At 45.6% G+C, this 6,922-nt stretch overlaps 1 protein-coding gene across 4 annotated transcripts in view; it reads right to left on the bottom strand.

Moving 5' to 3' along the window:
* MAP3K7 (mitogen-activated protein kinase kinase kinase 7) overlaps positions 1–6,922 on the bottom strand; it is a 111,060-nt gene that overhangs the window by 74,940 nt on the left and 29,198 nt on the right. The window lies entirely within an intron of this gene.

Below are 6,922 nucleotides of genomic sequence, written 5' to 3'. Positions count from 1 at the left end.
GAGTTTTTCCTGGAATTGAGCCTGAAACAGCCTTCCAGGAGTTTGTATCCATTGCTCCTGGTCTTCCCCAGCGGTGCCCTGGTGAACAGCTGTTCAGGGGAGTACATCAAGAACTCGGTGATGTAGTGGTAAGCTGCTACCAAGTCCCCTTTCAGCCTTCTCTTCTGTAGGCTGAAGAGGCCCAAGTCCCTCAGCCTCTCCTCGCATGGCTTGTCTTGCAAGCCCCTGATCATATGGGAGGCTTTTCTCTGGATGCTCTTAAGTTTTTCCATGTCCTTGTGGAAGTGCGGTGCCCAGAACTAGATGCAGTACTCCAGCTGTGGTCTCACCAGTGCAGAGCAGTGGGAGTATCACTTCCTTAGTTTTGCATGAGATGCAACGGCTAATGCATGCCAGTGTGCTGTCTGCCCTGCTGGCCACCGCATCACACTGCTGGCTCATGTTCATGTGACGGTCGATTATTATCCCTAGGTCCCTTTTGGCCATGGTGCAAGTCAAACTGTCGCTGCTGAGCCTGTAGGTATGTTGGGGATTGTTTGCTCCCAGATAGAGCACCTTACACTTTTGAGTGTTGAACTTCATCTGGTTCCAGTCCGCCCAACTCGCCAGCCTGTCCAGGTCCACCTGCATCTGCAACCTATCTTCTGGCATGACCATGCTCCCCCATAACTTGGTGTTGTCCGCAAACTTGGCCAGCGAGCTTTTCACCCCTACATCCAAATCATTGATAAAGATGTTGAAAAGCACTGGTCCAAGCATGGACCCCGGAGGGACACCACTGGCCACTTCTCACCAGAACGACACAGATCCATTCATGAAAACTCTCTGGGTCCTACCATCCAGCCAGTTTTCTACCCACTGAACTGTTGAGGAGTTAAGCCCACAATCTTCTAATTTTTCCACAGGGAGATCATGGGATACTAGAACAAAAACCTTTTGGAAGACTAGGTATATAATGTTGACCGTCTCTCCCATGTCCAGGTAGCGAGAGAGCTGTTCATAGAAGGAGATGAGATTGGTAAGACAAGACCTATAAACCAAACATAAGCTTGTCAAGAATAAAGTAGATAGTTCAAGATACAGGTATAGTTTTAACTTGCATAATTTTGATGAATCCATAAATCTCTTTGTAACGTTTTTATTGTCAGCTCTTTTTCGACTTTATCCCATCTTATACTGAAACATCATGTTTGAAACAGTAACAACACAACAGCTACATATAACTTAAAAGGTACATTCTAAAAACAATTATTCTAAATGAAACCTTGAATAAAAGGAAGTGCTTACTAAAAATACATGATACTGGCTTGATACATGGCATATAATAAACCACACAATCCTAACCAGATCATAGTGCTAAAGATTGACAACATTTAGTCTTTTATTAAAGAATATTCTGAAGGCTAAATATGAAAAAACAGAAAACAATAAACAATAAACAACAAAAAACAATAAACAACAAGTTGGATCCCCAAGATCTCAAGTCTATGGGAAATAAAAATAACATTAATCTATTTTTGCACTGTAGAAATAATCAGAAAACACACATATTTTATCACTAAAAAACTGAGAATTTTCTAACAGGTTTACTAGAGAATTTTCCAACAGGCACAATTCTTCATTTCACCTACTAGACAGCTATCTAAAATGCTGTTTATTCTAAGAAGGCCTTGTTAGACATAAGAAGGAACAATAAAATGGAGCTCCTTTCCTGGTTAACAGCGTTAGTATTTTTTGTAGAACTATTTCAAGCTACAGTATCTGCAAAAGTATACATCAAATTATTAACAATATAGGGGAATGATAGGTCAATAAATAAAAACCACAAACCAAATCAACCCACCCATGCTTCCCAATGGATACGTGGTCATTAAAATGTAGCATTGTTCTCATATGCATAGACATTCTAGAAATGAAAGGATCATCAAACTATTCTGAATATTTCAGAGCTTCAGATGTAATCGAAGACACTGAAAAATTTGAGGACATATGGATACTTTGTGGAAAACAATGAAAAAAAAGTTTTAGAAACAATTAGCTATCCTATTTCTTTTCCATTTCCTGTATCTTATTACAGTTCCTGTTGTGCCAAAAAACATATAGTAACAGTATTTCAATATAGTTCTACAAACTCTCTACATGCAACAAAGGTAACCAAGAAATGCACTGGTTCTTTAGACACTACTGCAGACAGCCTAAAACAGGGGCAGGCAATTATTTCAGGTGGAGGGCTGCTTATCGAGTTTTGGCAAGCTGTCAAGGGCTGCATGGGTAGCCCCACCCCTTGACAGGTGGCCCGCCCCCTGGTCACTATCTTGTGACTGGAAGTCCTGCTCCCTAACCCCTGACCTTTGCCACCAGAAGTCCCTCCCCTTGCCCCCAGAAGTACTCCTTTCAGCAAGGGATTTTGCCAGCTCAGAATTGGAAAAATATCAAATTATATTCTAAAAATTGAACATCTACAACATTCATTCGATTCCAAAAATTTTTTTGTCCTGATTTACATGAGTTTGTGTAGCGTACACAGAGGTGATTGCACAATAGCTTAAAATGAAGTCATACTCTTGTATACTGTGGGTGGGGGCATGGGGAGGTGGGTATAGGTTTGTGGGGGTGGGGGAGGGTATGGATGTGTGCGTAGGGGTTTTAGGGGTGGACAGGTGTAGAGGTGGGGGAACGTGGGTGTGTGGATATGTGGGTGGGTATGAGGTTTGTAGGGGGCTGTGAGTGAATGGGCAAGAGGGTGGCTGGGGTAGGTGAGAGGGTGTGGGGGTCTGCATGTATGGCAGTGCAAAGGGGGTTTTGGGTGCATGGGACTTGCCCTATGAACTCTCTCTCTCTCTCCCCCTCCTTCCTTGCACACACACGTGTGCACACACATAGACACAGACAGTCTCTCGCTCCCTCATCACTCTCAGTCTCTCTCCCTCTGCCTCATTGGGTGCGTGTGCATACACACACTCACAGCTGCTGGCCCGGGGGTACCATGCAGGCCGTGTGCTCTCACAGTCCAATGATGCAGCTGGGGGCCAGGTGGTGCTGTAGCAGCCAGCCAGCATGCAGGGAAGCAGTGAAAGCTGCAGCAGGCAGAGACTTCTGGTGCAGGGCTGGGAGGGGACTGGAGGTGGGGCAGGGCAGGGCAGGGCCAGCCTTCCTGCTGGGTCCTGCCAGCTTCCCCTTGGTCCTACTGCCCCTGGCTCCTGTCATCTTTTACAGACAGCTGGGAGCAGATAAATATAAATTTTCTAAAATGTTTAAGGGCCCTGTGTGCTGGATAGAATGGCAAACTGTATTTTTCCCGCCCCGGCCTATAATTTCTGGAGACACAAATCCAGTTTGAGAACTGAAACTAAGCATCACAGAAATGCTTAGTGGGATCTTCTAGATTGATCACCGAGTCCCATTGGGTAGAGTGGTTTTCTTTAATCTTTACTAATCTATAGGGGAGCCTTTGGGAACTGCATAAGATTGGGCCCCTAATATCGTCCATGGCCTGTTGTGACCTATTTATAAAACTTCTTAAAAGATTACGTGACTATACTGTCTTAAACAGTATATAATTAGAAGTTATAATCCCTGTTCCATGATGGTATCTTTGAGCTTGAACACATCTTAAATTAAAACTACATAGGTTTTTTTTAAAGCATCTTAAAGTAAAAAAAAAATCTGATTTAAATAAACAATCTGGTATTTTATTAAAAAAAAATTGTTGATTTTTATCCACCCTGTTTACATGCCTAACACATGTACCACTCCTCCAAAAATCAGTCCTCCAAATGTGGGGCTTGCTTACGCAGGCAGGGAAGGGAGCAGTACATGCTGTATACAAGAAAATGTGGTAGATCTTGCCCTGGGCACTGAGGACCAGTAATTTTAGGCTCTATCAGATAAACAAGTGGAACAATTTCCAAAGCTGAATTCTCCACCCACAGCCTTTCATGTTTAAAGCTAGAGCCTGTTAAGTTAGCACCTTAACAACTCTGACAGAACATACTGATCTAGGCCAAAACACTAAGTAGATTTTCCCTCCATGTATTTAAATAGCACTGACTATAAGCAGTTGTAACCTTTGAGATAAGTTATTTAAAAACTGTCTTTTAAAAAGATATTTTATCCAGTTCTTAATATATATAAAAAATAGCTGGAATCCAAAAAAAGGTAATAAACTGTCAACTCAACCTGTGATACAGACACTTCCTGGAATGTGGGAGTTACTAAATGTTAATTGGCTCCTAAAAAAGCATTGTATGTTTAGAGCACACAAGAAAATCAAGGAAATAGCTGTCATTTTAGGAAGACACAAAGCGGTATTTTGGAGCCATTCAATTGTGATCACAAAACCTTCTATTTGAACAGAAAATTCCATCATATAAAGGACCACAACTTGGATACAGAAACAGTAAGCAGTAAGTATAGCAAGAAGGTGTGCTGGACTAAACCATGTGGTGCTCTGTTTCTCAGTGTGAGCTTAGAAGCAAGATTCATTTAGCAATACCATATTTTTTTTGCATAAAGCACACCTTGGGATGTAGTATACACCTTGTTTTGGAAAGGCAGAATGAAGGAAAAAAGATCTTTCCTCATAAGTAATTGAGTAGCAGCAGCCAGGAAGCGAAGACTGGTTATTGTTCTGCACCCTGTGGATTGCAGATTTTATGATGTTTTCTTATATACAGCATACTCCATATATAGCAGGCACTTACATTTTGAAGAGGAGCCTCGAGGGAGATAAAAAGATCTTTTAAGTGAGGTGAGTGGCAGCACCTAGGGAACCAAGTCTGCTGTCATCCATGACAGATGGGGCCCACAAACCAACCCGGTGTGTCAGTTCCAGGATCACGCACTGAGTCTGACCCCATGTGCTGGCTCTGGAGCCACATGCCAGGTAGGACCCAGTGCATTGGGTCCAGGGCCTCCTGCTGGCTCTAGCACACCAGGTCCAGGGCTTTGTACCTGGCTGGACCCCATATATCAGGTCCAACCACAGACCAACCCTGCATGCAGGCCTGATCTGGCATGTGTGGGGAGAGGGGAGGCTTCACATGGTTCCAGGCATTTTGTGGTAGGGAGAGTGGTGCCAGTGCTAATTGCTCTGGCTCCCTGTTAACTGCTGGGACTCCCAGAGAGATGACAACTCAGCCTGCCACTATGCTTTTTTCCACCCCCACCAAATTTCCAAACCTATGGTGATCCTCTATTTTGTATAACATGCATCCCAGTTTTTTCCCCGATGGTTTTGGAGGAAAAGGCGTGGGATATATGCAAGCAGATACAGTACTTTTGTTTTCACTTGTTAAGTGACAAAACTAGAGGTAAACTGATAGAGATTTTTTGGGCCGATATTGATGGCTGATTTTTAAGGAGACGTACCAGGGGATACCGATTTGATTCTGATATAAAGCCAGGCAGGCTGGAGACCAGCGTTGGGCTGGTAAGTCTGCTGTGGAGGAAGGAAGGGGCGGGCAGATCAAGGCCCCTGCAGTGAGGGAGGGAGTGGGGCAGGCGCTGCTCAGCCGGGGCAGGATGGGGCATGGGATGGAGCCACGAGTGGTGATGGAGCAGGATTATGGGGGGAGAGGGGGGAGAGAAAGCGTGCTGCAGCCACCGCAAAATTCACCGTAGCCCCACCATAGCCCCCTCTCAGCACCAACGCTGCACGTCCCGAGCACAGCCCAGCCTAGCCTAGACCCTGCCAGGAAGAGCCTGGCACAGCCCCTAGTCCTCCGCTGGGAGCCTGGCACATTCCACCCTATGCGTAGCTCTGGCCACATGCCCTCCCATGGTGTGCAGCTGTGGGAACTGCCCCCCCCCACACCCCTGGATGAACAGCTCACTGCTCTGTCTCATGCTCACCCTGCCCCAGCTGAGCAGCACCTGTCCCAGCCCCACTCCCTCCCTCACCCCAGAGGCCTTGATCTGCTCCTCCCGCACTTCTTCCCTCCCCAACCCCTTCCCCCACACCAGTTTTACCAGCCAGATGCTGGTCTCCAAACTGCTGGGCTGCACTCCTGGCCCTGTGCATGCTGCAGCTACGTGCATGCACACAGCATTTATCGGCCATATTATCAGGCAAAAAAAAGCTGATTTTCGATGCTTTCAATTTTCCCTGTAATTGGTGCCGATCTGGTATGGGACCTATGCATCAGTGCACCTCTAGATGGAACCTACTCCTACCACATTTCTCACATACACTGTGCACTCCAGTTTCCAGAAAACACCCATCCTAACTTGTTTTCGTAACTTGTTTATATTTTTTAAGTTTCAGCTTTCCCTTACTTAAAACAAGCAGGGTTACTGGCTACTGTTTTGGTTGATTTATAAATCTAGAGAAGTAAGAGAGGTGTTCATGACCAACCAAGCTTGAGCAGGCTTGCAAATTTGGAGCTCTTGGCCATAAGCATGAGCAGATCAGGAGGCTGTCAAAGTGCTGCCTGGCTATCAAAGGGTAGCATGGAACCTAGTTGCTTCAATGTAGATGCCAGATGCAATGAATCCAGAGTTACAAAATAGGGGTAGGTGGATAAATAACTGAGAAAGTGTATAGATATATTAGATGTTTCAGGCCAGAGGCAGGCAAAAAATGGCCTGCCAGGCCATTCTATCCATCCCGTGGGGCCCCTTAAAAAAAAAAATGTAGAAAATTTATATTTATCTGCTCCTGGCTGCTGGTCAAAGATAACAGGGGCAGTTGGACCCAGGGGTAGCTGGCAGGACCCAGCGGGAAAGCCGGTCCGCTGTTTTACCTCCAGTCTCCCTCACCAGAAGCCTCTGCCTGCTGCAGCTTTCACTGCTTCCTTGCATACCAGCTGGCCGCTCCAGCACCATGTGGCCCCCAGCTGCATCACTGGACCACGGGAACACACGGCTCGCACCAGTCTAACAGGGCCAGCAGGGGGAGAGACTGAGAGCAATAAGGGAGGGA

The sequence above is a fragment of the Gavialis gangeticus genome, unplaced genomic scaffold (genome assembly GCF_001723915.1).
Source record: "Gavialis gangeticus isolate Ggan-Ray unplaced genomic scaffold, GavGan_comp1, whole genome shotgun sequence".
Classification (NCBI taxonomy): domain Eukaryota; kingdom Metazoa; phylum Chordata; order Crocodylia; family Gavialidae; genus Gavialis; species Gavialis gangeticus.
This window is presented reverse-complemented; position numbering and strand designations above follow the sequence as displayed.